This window comes from Neopelma chrysocephalum, unplaced genomic scaffold (genome assembly GCF_003984885.1).
Source record: "Neopelma chrysocephalum unplaced genomic scaffold, ASM398488v2 Primary Assembly neopelma1_78, whole genome shotgun sequence".
Taxonomy (NCBI): domain Eukaryota; kingdom Metazoa; phylum Chordata; class Aves; order Passeriformes; family Pipridae; genus Neopelma; species Neopelma chrysocephalum.
The window spans coordinates 2,249,141-2,265,623 of record NW_020897739.1 but is presented as its reverse complement, the minus strand read 5'-3'; the positions used below and the strand labels follow the sequence as shown (position 1 = coordinate 2,265,623).

At 41.7% G+C, this 16,483-nt stretch overlaps 2 long non-coding RNA genes across 7 annotated transcripts in view; one reads left to right on the top strand and one right to left on the bottom strand.

Annotated features, from left to right (window-relative positions):
- Positions 1 to 16,483, top strand: part of LOC113970671 — a 33,642-nt gene that overhangs the window by 1,988 nt on the left and 15,171 nt on the right. The window contains exon 3 of the long non-coding RNA XR_003535269.1: positions 13,898 to 14,029. This is a non-coding gene — a long non-coding RNA (uncharacterized LOC113970671). The remainder of the gene's footprint in view (positions 1 to 13,897; positions 14,030 to 16,483) is intronic.
- Positions 4,274 to 16,483, bottom strand: part of LOC113970669 — a 93,767-nt gene continuing 81,557 nt past the window's right edge. For all 6 annotated transcript variants that reach the window (XR_003535259.1, XR_003535257.1, XR_003535260.1 and 3 more), the window contains one exon: positions 4,274 to 8,568. This is a non-coding gene — a long non-coding RNA (uncharacterized LOC113970669). The remainder of the gene's footprint in view (positions 8,569 to 16,483) is intronic.

Sequence of the window (16,483 nt, the reverse complement as noted above, 5' to 3'; positions counted from 1 at the left end):
GGCAATAAAAGTTAACTGCCCCATAAAACCACATGGAAGAACCAAGCTATTGCTGGCTGGCCCCGCTCAGCCCTCCTCTTCCTGTGTGCTGGATCTTTTGGGCAGGGGGAAGGACTGACCGAGGTCCCTTTTGGCTCTGTGTTTGTGGTAACTGGTGCCCTGGCCCTGGGCTGCTGGTGTCAAGGCTCAGAAGCTCATCTCAAACCAGGAGCTTTAAGCAGTGCACTAGTCTGACCTAAGCAGTTCCTATTTTATTTGTCACAGAGGAAAGAAGAAGATAACTCACTCCAGAGTTATCCTCTAACACCTTGAGAAATGTTTCAGAGTGATGCTTCAAAGCCAACCTACTGCAGCACTAAATAAGCTGCTGGAGAGTGAAGGTGTCTAATGTGAACCCAAAGACAGGGCAGCTTTGCAACTCCCCTAAATTGGCCATGACTCAAACTGGCAGAACTAGTCCTAATTCTCTAGTTCAGTAGATGTGCATAATGGCTTTGTGGAGAAATGAAAAATGTCAGGTTTCTGCCAACCTGCTCCCAGGATTTATATCACCATTGTGGCTCCTAATTTATACTGCTGTGCTTCTGGTATCTTCTTTCATCATGTGTTTCTTCGGCCTCATTTTTTACTTCTCTATCAGATAACATTCCCATTTATTTTAGAGGGGTTTTATTTTTCATTTTTTGTTACTAAGTAACTGAGATTTCAGTCTTCTTCAGGGGTTGCAAGTTTAAAAATGATGCAGAAAACTGTTAAGAGGCAGGGTGGGTAGGCTGGTGAGTTGTAGAGTCAGGCAGTCAGAAAGGATCATAGGATATCATTTAATCCATACTCCTGCCCCAAAGAAGAATATTTACACTAATGTTGCTAACAGAGGCTTGTCTGAACTGTCCTTAAATATCTCCAATAATGACAACCCTTCAGCTTCATTAGGCAACCACTTGCCCTTCATGTTAGAAAGCTTTTCTTAATCTTCAGTTAAGTATTCCAGGATCCCAGAAATAACCTGTTTGGGGTAGTGCAAAGAGAATTCAGCTTCTTTTCTTCTTGTTGCACTGGTTTTCCAGGAGTGGAGGAGAGAAGCAACAATATGAAGGATACTTTCAGAATGAAGTAGGTATTTTCAATCCTTTTTGACATTCCCAGTGCTGGGATTGCCCCCAGACACTTGAGGGTCTCCCATTTGCAGGAGGGATCACAGCTCCATGTTTCCTGCAAGAAAATCAAAATGCTGAGCTCTCTGCAGGGGCTGCCCATGGCCACACTGCTTCTAGTTAAACACCAACGAGCAGTTGGGCTGCAATCTAGGCAAGGAGCTGAGAAGGGAAACACTCGAGAATGCCTTGATTAATAGCATCCCTAAATGATAATGGCTGTTTTATGGCTTTTGTAAAGGATTGTAGCGTTTCTCATATATAAAAATAGACAAGATGTGGTTGCAATTAATGTAGAGGCTCTTTGTTGAAGCTGTTGACTGTAGGAAAGAACCCAAGGGTTTGTTAGGCTCCTCAGTTGTAAAACTAACTAAATACATCTAGGGCTGCCTTGTGTCACTCCATGGCATCTTTCAAAGCTGTAATTAGCAGATACCTAATGAGTTGTGGCTATAGCATGTGGATCAGATGACTCAAGTATTTACTCTCGGCCTCTGATTCTCTTTCTCCATGCAAGGGAGAATAATTTGACTTTAACGTTTAGAGACTCATTTTCTTTGGTTGTCTTGCCTAGAGACTTCATTGTTTCCAGGACAAGAGTTTGTGTGTCAGTTCAAACTCCCTGGTTTGAAACCTTCCCATTTTTTTCAGCCCACATTCCTTCCTTCCACAGTCTTTCCTTAGTCCCCTTGAAAACTTTGAATGTTATCTTTGACAGTCATTTCATACTGACTGTGCCTGAGCTGACCTTGCTCCAGAAATTTCCTAATTCCTCCCTGTCCTCAGCCATTCCACCATAAAGAGCAAATATTCAGATGAACCAAATATTGACTAAATCAAAGGTAAATATCTCTGTTAGCTGTTTTTCTAGACAGCTGGGTGTTCCTGAAGACTTCTCAAAGCCTTTCTTGAAGGAATAACTGCATGACTTCAGCTGTGAGAACAGCAGTACGTATGGATCCATACCTGCAAATGGCATGTTACAGGCAACTTGCATTCCATGTCCCTGAAAGGGGTTTATTTCTGGGATCAGCACTTCTCTAGACATGTCTCAGGGGACCTGAATGTTCAGCAAGTGTTTAATGAAGAAAGAAAAAGCGTGGGGGAGGTTCCCCTGTGCTGTAAGAGTATCTGTTTTATAACAGCCATGCTTGTCACAATAAACATGATTGATTGGCTCTTCATCACCAGCCACTCTCTTAATTCTTCAGATGGTGGCAAAGATGAATAGGGAGTGAGCTTCATCCTTCTGGAAAGCTGGGAATTTAGGCAGTGCCAATCTCATGGTTGCAGGCAGTTGACTGAATCCCATGGGAGTTAGAATCAGACCAGTAGCCCTTTTCCTAACAGTGATATTTAACGTGCCAGTCTTGTTTTCCCCTCAGCCCAGTCACATTTCTTTCAATGATGAAAACAAGGAGCACTTTTTCTTTTACCAGTTGGCTTTGGTCTGTGGGCACTGAGTAATTTAGGCAATTTATAGAAGATTGGCTCCAAGTTCCCTCAAAATACATAGGTTTGTATTTACATCTCTGTCTATGACAGTCATTTGCCATATAGTCTGAAGCTTTGAGGATGTGGGGTTTCTTTGGGTTTTATTAACCTGATACAAGGCTTTATAATTAACTCTTGTGCCTGCTGGGAACACAAGTTTCCATGAACCATTAAGCAAGTAAATAATTTCTGCTTGTCAGTCAAGAAGATCTTACTGTTCTGTTGGTTGTTTTCAGACATATTTAATAGACTGAACTAGAGGAAAATGCCTCCTAACAAGGATCTTGCTTTAGAGATGTTTATAATCCTCACTATGAAAGCTTCCCCAAAATGATCTGTTTAGGGTCTGTTTAAAACTCATGAGAAAATCCAGAACTAAAGCAGGTAATGAGAGTCAATTAATTACTTTGAGCTACAGGGAAAGTAATTTCCAACATAATAATTTAGGCTATCAGCCCATGGTCTACAGCTGAACTGAACTGCACAGTGTTATTTGCAACTGGGAACACAACAGTATAAACTGCCTGAGCATTCCTATTCCACCAGAACTCACAGCTTCCTAAACAAATGGGCAAGGCTGGAAATGGTGAGCCTGGGAGATGCATGGCACGACCAGACACTTTCCATTAATCCTCCCACCTCTTGGTGAAGCCCCTAGGCAAAAATATTTGTAATATTCCACCCTTTTCTTCCAAAGAGGTGACTCATGTCTGGGATCCTGCAACTTTTCCTAAAGGGGAAAGACTGAAACTCATGCTGTTGTAGAACTAAATTCAGTGTTTTCTCTCCCTTAGGACCAACATTTTTAACTAAACTAGAAAACTGGCAGGTAGTCTATTGGTTTTCTGTCTTGATATTCCAAACCATTAAAACCAACAAAGCCTGACTCAGAGGAGGGATGTGGATTAATGACACAACTGTGTTTGCAGATAAACGGATGAGGTGACCTTTAAGTTCTTTCCCCTTCCTTGCAGTGACTGATACCAAATTGCTATACAAGAAAACATCAACTTCATAATTTACAAAGTAGCTGCTGAATTGTTCATGCAACTTTGTTCATGCTGGCTGGGAGAGTTTGGGTGTTTGTGCTGAGTGAGAGCAATGGGCTGCTCCTAACCCAGCCAACCATAACCTTGGGAAGGCCTCAGCCATTCCAATTGAGGTGAGACTTAATCACCCTAATTGCCTGTGAGGTCTGGGAGCACTGGGAGCTGGACAGAAGGAAAGGATTCATGTTGTAGCTGCACTGACAGAAGCACCATCAGAGACCATCAGTTACCTCGTGGGTTTGACAGGAGCTGCTGGGCCAGCCCGTGGCTCCAGCTCCACACTGACCACTGCAGGGATCCAGCCACGCGTTCCCATGCAGGGGAAGAGCAGATGGCCCAGCTTATGGCACTGGAAGGAGACTCAGAGGACAAAGGGCAAAAATAAGCAGGAAATCAAGTTCTTTGCTCCTTGTGGAATAAACTTTCATTATTGGAGTGGCAGAGCAGCCCCACAGGTCACTTTTTGTCAGGCTGAGATCCCTCTCGCCGACCTGGTTTTCAAGTCAGGTATCAGTTTGTCATGTGCACCTTTAGTTCTTTTCTCTCATACAGAAGGCTTATTATAAATACAGTCAGGGGTTTAAGAGTTTCTTTTATTTTAAACACATATATTGAAAATATATATATATCATATTAGTGGAGCAAAGTCATAACCAGTACTCGTGTGCCACTTGTGGGCATCAAAACACAGCAGACCTGCATTTTACATGCTATGTATATTTTATTGTCCTTCTAAGTTGTCTTCAGTTGATTTTTAAGATGGTCAGATGTTGAAATACCGAGTAACTGTTTGTTTTGTGAATAGTATTCCAAGATGCAGCAGCTGGCAAAGAGTAGTTGAATATCTTATGGTGTATCTCTGCAGAGTGGATGTAATTGTAAAAAATAATATAAAGATCCCAATGCTTGATGTTACTGACAGATGAGTGAATGTAGCACCAAGCTGCAGCCAGTGAACTCCACCTTTCAGGTTGTCAGATAAGCTCTTTTGAAATCTAGGGGCTGCTTGTAATTGTTGTTCATTAACTTTTGAATTTTGGCCCCTGAATAACAGGTGGAGGCTGCTGTGACTAATGTTTTGGTGGTCTAGAGCAGGGTGGGATGTGCTGATGTGGGAATAAGATACTTTAAGACACAGCAGCCTCAGTTGATGACTGAATTTCAGCTTTTGGCCTGGCTGGGTTTTTTTGTTTTGTTTGTCTAGGAGAGGGGGAGAATATTGAAAAAATTGTGCATTACAACAGTGAGCAGTTGGCTTCAGCTCACATCAGGAGACAAAGAAAGTCATGCCTAATGACTAAAACAGACAGCAGGTTGCAAATTTGGGCTTCATGATGCATTCCAGTCAGTAACATGAAAGACAGGAAATATCTTACATGTGCTGCCTTTGGGGAACAAGCAAAGATATGGAGGTCAGGCACGGCTCGGCTACGTTTGCTGAGAAATCTTTTCTAATCTTTTTCCTTTTTCGGTTCTTTTTTTCCCCCCTGAGCAGTGTGGTGTTGCCTGCAAAGCAGTGGGAAGATCAAACAGCCCCTCAGGCAGCTGCTCACATTGGTCAGTGCCTCCGAGAAGGATGAGCCCATCAGCGGAGCCGAGCGCTGCTGTACATCACCTGCACGGGGAGGGGGAATGACCTCGAGCTCTTGGCCAAGTCAGTAACAGTGTCAATCCATTATCTCCAGGTAGGATCCAACAAGCTGCTGCAGGCAGGGATGGCTCTGGAGCACTTTGTAACTGCTTCATTTGGAAAGCACATCTAAACTCAATTTAGTGAAACTGTGACACTGGAAACCCCCACTGTTACTAGGACTGACAGAGCCCTGGGTCTGTGTTCCTTTACACTCTTGTAAAAATAAGGTAATGCCCCCTTAAGTCTGCTGTTCTTTCTGTTATCAAAATTTGGACAAGTCACTAGTGGGGGTTTTCTTCATAAATCCTCAAAAGCTGTAAAAAGTGGCAACTTCACAGTTTCTATCCAAACACTCCATAACAGAGCAAATGACATGATGTGGTTCCCAGCATTTTGGCTGTTGTTTTTCCTACTAGAGTGACAAGTTAATGTTGGCTGTTTTGTTACTGAGGAGCAGGATCCTCGTTCCACACAGTTGTCATTTAAAAAAGGCAAGAACAGAAGTGAAGGAATAAGTTTCATGTAACCAATGGATTTCTCTTGTTCATCTATTTAATTACTTCATTGTGGTGAGTATGAGGAACATTTTCTATATGACCATAATAAAAATCTAGCCCTTCTATGTCAGGAAGAATATGTACTGAACTGAAGTTCAGTCCTGCTTCAGCACAAACCAATAACCAAATTCAGAATAATTTCAACATTATGGGCTAAGCGATGCAATCCCTGGTTTAGAGTGCAATAAAAGTCTACCAGAAGCACAGAGAATCAGCAAAAAACTATTTTCCAAAGTCTGGATTTCCTGTGCACAATAAATTGTCAGAACATCTCGTGGCCCAAGAAGGTACAAATTAGGTTATTGGTTTCCAGCTGCAAGTTATTGGTGTGGGGAATGACATGGATCAACAGAGCTGCTTGTGCACATCCATGTTTCCAGACTTTAAAGAGCTACTGACAAGGTAATTGTTTGATAGATGCAGCATGTTATGGGACTGCTCTCCAAACAACACCAACATCAATATTTGCTCATATTGTCAGCATATGAGCGATCTGCCCTCAAATTGTGTCTGAAAGCAACACGACCACATTTTCTCAGAAAAAGTTGCATTTGCATGTTCAGTGAAGAAAAATCTCTGTTGGTGATAACACATTGTGGTCAAGCTGCTCAAAATTGCTGAGTAACTTCTGCCAGACAAACACACTCTGAGTGTGTTCTGAGAACACTGAGCACGCGCTGGGCTGGCAGAGCTGCTCAGTCTCCACATGAACTCTGGGAATCAACTCATTCCAACTCAACTGGGATTCAACTTGCATTGCCCTGAGCAACACCAGGAGTTTCCTGAGTCAGTGAATAGGATCAGTTGTTTTAATTTGAGCCTTTCAGAAAGCAAATCAGAACAAACCAGTCAGATCGATAGCGTTGAAAATGCCCGTTTATGTATTATGATGTTTTTGGTCTGCTTGCACTTTTCTCCATAATCATATTGTCATAAACATTTTCCACTGAAAGTATAATGTGAACAACCCTTTTACTTTTCCAATCCAGTGAATTTTTAGGAAGATGAACTGAATAACATTTCCATAAATCAGAAAGCATTACATGGTACCAATGGGAGGCAACTTGTTTCAGCTTGACAAAAATTCTTCTTCTCTGTTGTGTTTTTATGCATTGGGGCCATCTACGGATGAAGTTATAAGGCAGTTTTCATGCATGAGGTAAGAAAATGGTCAATACTAGTTTTAAAGCATTTTAGGAGACTTTGACCTTAGCAGTGTATGTCTTGTTTAACCAGTAAATTAGAAGGGACTCCACTTTATATTAATAACAAATATAAGTAGGCTTGAAATTTCTTTAAAATGCCCTTAGAATAAATTCCACCTCAAACAGGTTTCATTGTGCTGCAAGTTTTCCATCATATTTTTCAGCTTATGGGTGCATGTAAAATATTATGTATTATCCTTTCTTTAGTGTCACTAGTGCCACACTATTCAGGAAGTTCACTTGGCTGTCCCTAAAAAAACCCTAAACTTGTACTTGACGCGCTTTCTTGTTACTGGGTCCTGCTTGCTTTCTGCTCTGTAGAAAATGGATCACTGTCATTGGTTTGTCTTTCCATTATTGCCATTTTCCTGTTTTTAGCATATTTTTCATTACTATACCCTAATTCATGTTAAAATTCAGTGTGTCCTGTTCCCTTGACTCCAGACATCGCTCCTTGAAGATGCAGATCTGCTGAAAAACAACACTCTTTAAAAAGTAAACAGTTTCCCTTACTCTCAGACTAACATTAAAAAACAGTCTCTCAAAAGTTCTCAAAGGAACATGTTTAAAAATGAATGGGTAGACATTTGTCTTTGTAATGGATACTGTATTTTTAGGTAGTATAAATTTTATAGAAGTCATAAAGTTTTATGAACTTTAACAAATGTCCTTCTCAGAATAACTTGGGTCTTATTGTCAGAATGTTATCTGGGAAAAGGCGACCAGATCTGTTCCTAAAAGTGAGGAATTTGCAAGTGGGAGGTTACATAGGTTTGGGAAGAGAGTTTAAAATCAATCCCTTCAGCGCCTTCCTGTGCAATGCAGCAAAACCAGTTGTGTGACTTCAGAATTCTTTTGGTTTTTCTCTAAAACCCAATAAACCTCTGTGCCAGGCAAGATTTGTCTTCTCTTGCAGGAATTTGTCTCCTTTTCTTGGGACAAATGTGGCCTGCTCACTAGTCCCATAAGCTACAAGTTACTTGAGCTGAACTTGAGGAAAAAACGTCCCTGGACATGCTGTGTTCCTGTCCCACGTGCTGGCACCCAGCCCTCAGGTGAGCCTGCACTGAGCTCAAAATCCTCCAATCACCTTGAGGTGCACACTGAATGTAATTGCAGTAGAGCCAGGGACACAGCCCACATTACAATTACTGGTTCAAACCCCATTACATTTATGGATCAATCCTGCAGTGTGATCCCGTGCAATGACACAAGCTCTGTGTCAGCAGGAACTGGGAAGCAATGAGTTTTACCCTTTTGTTCCCCTGTTAACTTTAAACTGTTGACACGGTGCTAAATTCAGTGCGCTGAAGGTGTTTCCATGTGTCACTTCTAATAGGATACAGGTGTCAGACAATTTGAGATTATTTCAAACCTAATTTTCTTAGAGTGAAGATACAAACAGTTACACCAGAAGCAGATGTTGGGCCTTTCTCACCCCTCCAAAATGTGGTTTGGCATCCATCCAGACCGAGTCTATAGGGAAAAAGAGAAAATTACATTTAATTTTGGCTTGCTTGGTTTCCTCCTTTCAAAATCTTCATGAATGTGCAATAAAAAAAAAAACCAACAACCCATCCCTTTTCCCTCTGCTTACACAGGGACTAAGGATCTTGTTGCAAACAGATGGAGTACAGGCAGGTTGGGCCATGAACGCTTTTCCACCTCCACACCATCGCTATATGGTCCAAAATGTGGCATAAAATGCTGTATTTTCCTTTTTGCTCTCTTAGCCCTGCCTCTGTCACTGACTTGTCTGGTGTGCTGATGTTGGACTGACAGCCGGGAAGCAGAGGAGGAGCAAGGACAGTGCCTGGACCACCCACTTGGGGTCCTGCCTCTGCTCCACCTCCACTGACCTACCTGGGGGTGGGCACTGGGACTCAGGAGAGAAGCCCCAAGAGCATCTCCTTCCCTCTGCCTTCAAGTTGCTAGGATTTTCCCTGGATTGAAGTACAGTCTCAGCTATACACAGGGATGCAGAAGCTACATCACTTGCCGGCATTGGGCTCTCTCTCCTGAGGGCAGTACGTGTTCTCCAGCAAGGGGGTCAATGAGTTTAGTTACACTTCATCAGAACTCTTGTAGGTGTCAGGAAAACTGAGCTCATAATCCTGGTATTACAGCCTTGTGGGGAAGAAGACCCTGCTCTGAGGTTTGCCACGTGAATTTTGGGTTCTGCAGCTCAAACACCTCTTTCTGCAACTGCCTTTAGTAAAGGAATCTTGTGACTATAAATCTCAAGTGTGTGACAATTGTATTTAAAGCCGAATGACCAAAAAATGCTCCAATTTCAAGGTTTTTTGGCATCAGTATTTGTTGGTCATTCAAACGCTACTGAACAGCAAATCCTTTAAGAGTGAAGAGCCATAAATGTACGCTGGGAAGTGAGGGAGCAACATATTTGTATCATCCAGAGGAGGAAGGGCACAGAGTCCTTCCACACATGGTGAGGACTCCATGGGCTGGTAAATACAAAGGGAACAGTGAGCAGATGGTGGACAGGAGGCACTAATGCAACTGCTGGTCTCCTGGGGTTAGTCCAGATTGCACCAGGAAGGGTCTCCAGGCGGCTCCTGCTGAGGAAGGTGGGTGAATGTGATCAATAGAAGGCATCAAGTGCTGGCTGGCGAATCAAAGGCACAACTGTGGAAATGCCAGTCTGCACATGGGGGTTGACTGAGCTGCCAGGAAGTTATCCAGAGGCACTGGAAGACCAACCCGGTAACAGGAAATGAATGAAAGGATTTCTAAGCAGATCCTGGGCTGTGAGTGCCACTGGGGCTATTTATACAGGCAATTCACCTCATTAAGGGGCTGCTCAGATGTCACAGATTAGCCACTGCCAGCACTAGTGACCTTTCTGCACAGTGCTTTAAGAACAAAAAGATGGAAATTCCCATTTTCTAAGCATGGTCCAAAAAAACCCCTCTGTGCTCTTGTTAAAGCAGCTGCATTGAAGAGGAGTGATTAGAACTGGCCTGCATTTTTTTTAGCTTGCACCTGTCTCTCGTTCCACAGCTGGGGACACACTGAAATCTGCTTCCCTATAGGCCTGATCCTGTCTGAGCTTCAGGTGGTAATTAAATTCATCATCATCTACACCTATTTCCACTTAACCTCTTGAGGGGAAGAGCCACCTCAACACCAGCAGTTGCTGGAACTTGCAGGAGGGAGGCACCCACAAGGAAAAGAAGCTCCCCCATTTCTCCACCTCCAAAAGGGTGAGACTTTTTTGGTTTTTATTCTTAATGGAAGTCAAGGGCTTGCAAAGGATGGGGGGTCAGTTTTGAGCAGCCTTGTCAGTCTCTTGGGAAGGTTTTTGATTCTTGATTATTTTGCTTGGGTGGTTCTTACACGCTGCTCTCACCCACCTTTGGAGCTGAAGTTTCTCCATATTCCCTCAGTTTCTCTTCACCTGTGAACATGCACAGTGCCAGGAGTTTGATTCCTGGCACAGTGATCCAGGAGAACTAATGGCTTCAAAATTGTCATTATTAGCATTTTTTGTAATTCAAAACTATTGCATTTTTCTGCCTTTAAAACGTGATGGATGCCTGGAAACCGACTGGCACTATGTAAGCAAATCAGTCTTTGTACAGTAAGTCAGACATCCCCCATAATCTGTATTTCTGGGGAAGAAAATGTCAAAGTAGAACTTGGTATTGTTTTGTGACAAGGTGCTGAGGCAAGACAGCAGGATGCTCACTGAAAATTACTAACCAAAAACATGCATAGCCCTAAAACATGTCAAAACAGGGAAGAATAACACATTATTGTCATATAAAACGCTGCTTCATCTTGGCCCAAAGTGTCACACCAGGTTTTATCATGTGGCAGTTAGGTACAAGGCTCTTAAAAAAGATTAATTTTCCAAGGGAATTGTACCTATTCGTTATGTAGATTAATTTTACTGTTGTCACTGACTGCTTGAAATAGGAATAAAATTAGATTTTCCAAATAATACTTTTGCAGGCAAATGCATTTAATGTGAACAATATCCCCAAAAATGGCTTGCCACTGAATTAAAACCAAACTAAACAAGAAATTTAGGGAATATTTTTAGAGAAATTTTAGAAAGATGCCACATTTAGTGAAGTTGGGGGTTTTTTTGCCTTCTAAGAAAAGTTATTAATGTATTTTTCTTGTATAAAAGTGAGGCACTCGTAAGGGTTTTTTTAATTTCAAGGCAGTACTGGAACCTTGTGTAGTTTGATTCCTATTGCATGATGGAAAATGACTACTTTTGGCATTCTAATCAGCTAGTGAATAAATTCCCTAAAAACTCGGGATACGAACCAGAAAATGTTATTCATTAATTTTGTTTATGGTTATTTAATTTTAATTATAATACTTTAAAGCCATTTAAATCTGCAACTCCATCATGTGTAAGTTAATGTGGCACGTTTTGCAGAAATAATCAGGGCCTGGTAATCCAGATCACCACAGAGCCCGTAATTAAATCTTTGATGAGAGATTCAAAGTGATTTTTAAATGCGCACGTGGCTCATAAAACACTTGACAAAAGCTCTACTTTTGTCATCACGACTTCACAAATGTTCCTCTGGCATTGCCCAGGTTTAATTTCTATTCAAATTCAAAATGGAAATCTTTGTAATTGAGTTACTGCCTTGTAAATAAATATTGTCCGTAGGTAGGAAAACAAATTAATTCTCACACCAGTTTTCCTGTGTAAGGAAGATGTTCATCCTCCTGCCCCTCTGACAGCATAAAAATGGGGTGCAAAGGGGTGGTTTGGGTTGGTCTTTGTTTTCTGGAATCATTTTCTTGTAATTGAATTCCGTGTTTGAGACACTGCCCCATGTTACAAGATGGGAGCTCACGGTTTCCAGTGATAACAAAGGTGCCTGCAGGCAATTAGAGACCTCGGGGTTTTAGGAGTCTGGTCACTAAAATATGTTACAGCTCAAGGCATTGTTTAACAATCCGAGTCTCTTCCAGCTGTGAAACACTCCCATCATCAAGTAGGTCTCTGGGACTCCCTCAGGAACGGCAGGCTCTGGATATCCAGCTGCTCGGAACAAAAATAAATCTCTTTGAACACTTATTTGCCGTCACGTTGTGTGAGGACTTAGAAAGGCTGAAATATTTTAATCGTTCATCTCCATTCATCAAATCTTGTCGTTCCCGACAAAACTCCAAAGTGGTTTCAGCTGTGGGTTAGTTGTGGCTGACACCAAACTCTGTGCGCGGAGATCAGTGTCGTGGTTAAAGATGTGCCACACACAGGCCGTGCCTCTGGAACCGGAGCAATTCCTGCCCCTGCAGAGACACCACACGGCATTCCACAGCTCCTTGTTACTTATGCTCCTGGCTGTCACGGAGGGATAACAGCAGAACTCCAACAGCTATTGATCACCAGCCTCTCCTAACCAGTATTGGAATCTCCTTCATTAATGGCCATCAGCCTTTGCTGCTGACACGTGGTGTTTGTTATCGCTGCTGTGATAACACAGAAATATTCATGCACAGGTTTGGTTGGAATCATTTCTTAATGAGAAACTCAACAGAACCTGTAGGTCTTGACTTCACTGGGGTGCAAAGAAAACCTGTTTTCTCTCTCTCTTTTCTGAGCTGCTTGTTTTAAAGTGGGAACTGTTTTGTTTTGGTTTTTTTTCTCTAGATTTTTAAATGTCATTGCTGACCTAAAAAGGAAAGGGAATAAAAAAATCAAGTAAATTTGGCTGTAGTTTAAATGTTCTTTGACCTCTTCCTTGCTGGTACTAAAAAACATTAGATAAATTATTGTATATACTTAAAAACATCAGGTAAATTATTAGCAATCGTGCTGCACAACTTGGAAGTGAGTTCTTACAGACTTAAAGGCTTTTAGGTTGTCAAGTATTTCCAAAGGGACTCCAACCTATTTCATTACACTGGTTTTCCTTATAGTGTTCCTTCTTTTTTTATAAGCCCTGTTTTGCTTCTCCCAGCCTTCCATCCTTCCAGAGCAACCCAGAGCCCTTCAGTGCCACACTTGTGATGTTGGACTGGTCTGGGATGTGCAGTGAGCAGAAGGGAAGGTGGGAGCACGTGGAAAAACACGCTCCATCTCCCTGTGCAGAGATATCCCAAGTGTGCACCTCAAAGGGGGAACAGTTCATTGCTATTGCATGAACACCCTCATCATTCTCTGCTCTTCTGGGAGATAAAATTCCCTGGACTTCAGGAAAACTTCACATCAGCACTTCTTAATATCCTCTGTCAGAGGCACAAAAAGCCCTCAAATTATTTAGGGAGAAAAACCTTATCCCGCTTCAGAGACAAGATAACTTGTGGACGTGCAGAGCTTAGACTGTCTTCCCAAATGGATACAGCATGGGAATGAGGAATCAGCAGTCCTACACAAAAGTTATTTTGGAGGGGTTTTGTTTTCTTTCGAAGCATGAGCCAAAGCCCCTTGCAGGCTCCTGTGGAAATGTTCACATTAACATCAGTTCTTAATTTTTCTGGGTTTTGGATCTATTTGATGAAGGACAGAGAATAATGTTGAAATTGCTATAAAATGTTAAAAATGTTTTGACCTGCTCTTGAATTTTTACATATTTTTTTTAAGCTGTGTGGTTTTGACTATGGTTTTATTTATGCCCATAGCTGCAAGTAGGGATATCAATCTGGGCAGTGCTGCAGTGGCCTTGCTGACTTCACTTTCTTTATCAGTACAGTTTTCCACCAAATTTTCTGTAGCTTCTGAGATTTTTATTTTATTATTCTCTTCCAGAGAATATTTTTCCCGTATTGCTATTTCCAAGGGCCTTCTGTCTGATTTATTTTCTGTTTTCAGGACTCAGTGAAGCAGAAAACCAAAAGTTAGTCTTCAGTGGTTGGGGAAAATCCTGAAAGTTGGCAGAGGTGGTCTCCGGATGATCCAGCCCAGTTTTTCCAGGACGAGGGAGCAAAGAGCTGGCAAGTGCAGGTAGGCTTCCTGCACTGAATGTGCTGAGAAATCACCCTCACAAACACATTCCAGCTTTGGCAGTGCTCAAGTAATGGCTATTGCTGCTCCAGGGAGGAAATAATTAAAGCCATTTCTTGACTCTGACAGTTTGATACTGGTGGTTTTCAATAGCAAATTACCAACATCTGTACAGCAAAATGCAGCTACTGCAGCAATTATTGAGCGGGGCTGACCACAGAGGTGCTGGAATTGTTCATTTGCTGCATGTCCCCTCCTCAGATGTGACCCACAATTGAGACCTGAGGTGCACACGATGGCAAACTGGGTCTCTTGTGTTAGAAATGTAAATGAAACCATATGGAAAGATGAATATTCCGTGAAAGCCCCGGTGGCAAATGCATCAAAGGCAGAAAATGAAAGGCTGGAAAGACATCTGAATGGCTTTCTTAATTATGTAACAATTTCAAGTTTCCAGAGCAATTCAGAAGTAAAATTTATACAATTCATTCAATTCCACAAAAATGATGGCTTTTCATTCCCACATACTGTTATAACTGTTTTGCATAGTAAACATACAGAGTGTGACTGTGCAAGCTGAAAACTCCCATCTAGGGCCCACAGCAAACAGCACAGCACTGCAAATTTTCACTGCTGGTGAAAGAAGAAGGTAGCAGAGAAGTTAAATAAGCTCTGTATATCCCTAACTCAAATATTTGATTTTAAAACACTAGCTAGAAAAGGTAATACCAATCTGAGCAGGAATGAGAGGCTGTGAGATGAAATATGTTTCTCAGAGAGAGCTGCTTTGGGATTGATAATAAAAATACTGCCTTATTTCACTGCTTATGTTGTAACTACGTGTCTGTCAGGGTTTTATATTATAATCCACTTTGGTCAGGGATTTACTGATGTGTAAAACTTGAGTTTAGTTAGTAAATTGGCACTCTGTCTTCAACTCCGTTTCACTGTTATTTAAGCTTCTGAACCTGATCAAGGCATAGTATGATTTCCTGTAAAAATATGTAGTAGTTTTAAATTAGACCTCCAAACTTCAGCAATCTTTTGGGTGGCCTGGTGGGGGATTAAAAATAGCTTGTACACCTACCAGCTGATAACTGAGAGGCTTTAAAATAGATTATTGTCTTCATGGCCCTAATCAGCTAACTAGGTGGTGGCAAAAATTACCTACAGACACAGCTCAATTAAACCCTTACTTTCCTTTAGAGAGGAGAGAAACATGCTTGAAGTCCTAGGAAGTCACAGCATGTTTGTCAGAGTTAGATGAATTTAATTTAGATATTGATATGCAAGTGCCAATCAACTAATAATGCGTTGAATTGATTGTACACAGGTATATTTTGAAGAGAGCATCTCATTGTAATGATGTATTTTAATAATTATTATACTGCAATTTTCAGTCCTCCCTGCAAGCAGAGTATTGTGCAGGTTATGGTCAGATGGTGACTAACCAGTCTCCATCATGCAAGTCCTCCTTGTAAACCTCAGGCAATGCAGGTCATGACATTTTGGGTGGTAGTACAAAATTCCAGTGCTGTGCAGAGGAATTAAATGCAAACTAAGTAGACTGGGAAATATTTGTGCAGTTTTGAAGAGGGATTCTGCTCTGTACTCAGTCAGATGTACATTACAGAGGAGAAAACAGCTCTTAAAACTCACTCTTGATCTTCATTTGACATGAGTGTGGGCAGAGCAAGCCAAGGTATCATATTCACATCAGTAATGCCCCGAGACACTGTGATGAGTTATTGCAGTGAGACCCCCATGAATCAATATTGATTGGCCACTTACTTTAAGGCTACTTAATTAAAACTAACAGGATGGCACAGCTCCCAGGGTGCTGTGATTTATGAGTGTGCCTGGAAGAAGGGGGGAAGGACAAGGTGTAACAGTTCTCTTTATTTTGCAATTGAGGTCTTTCTCAGGTAAGGGTAAATGAACAGTTTAAAAGGAGGAACTGGATGAGTGTAATAAATAAACTAGAAGGGCTGCTTTGGCAGTATCTTGGCTGTTAGAGAGGAATTCTGGCTTCTTACCAGGGTACCTGACTGTCCTATTGCATATGAATGTCATCCAGAGCATCCAGCATGAAGCTCTCTCATGTTAATGAGAAAAGAAAATTACTTCCCTGTAACTGGGGTTGGAGCGAGCACAAGTGGCATCACTGTTCTGTCAGGTTTGCCTTTCTGCTGAATGTATTTAGTTCCACAATTATATCACATTTTAGCTATTTATTCACAGTATCAAAATCTGGGGGAGTCCACCAAGCTGTCTTGAAGTGTATTTTTCCCTAGAAATCTACGTAGTCTACTCCTTATTTTTACCTATGTCTCGATGCTTTGAGGAGCAGTCGTTTATTTTTTGTCAGGCTGGTTTAGGCAACAAGTTGTACTTTCTCTGCCAGTCCTGTGAATTGTGTGTGTTTGTTTGACCAGAGTCATGTGTGAGATGCAG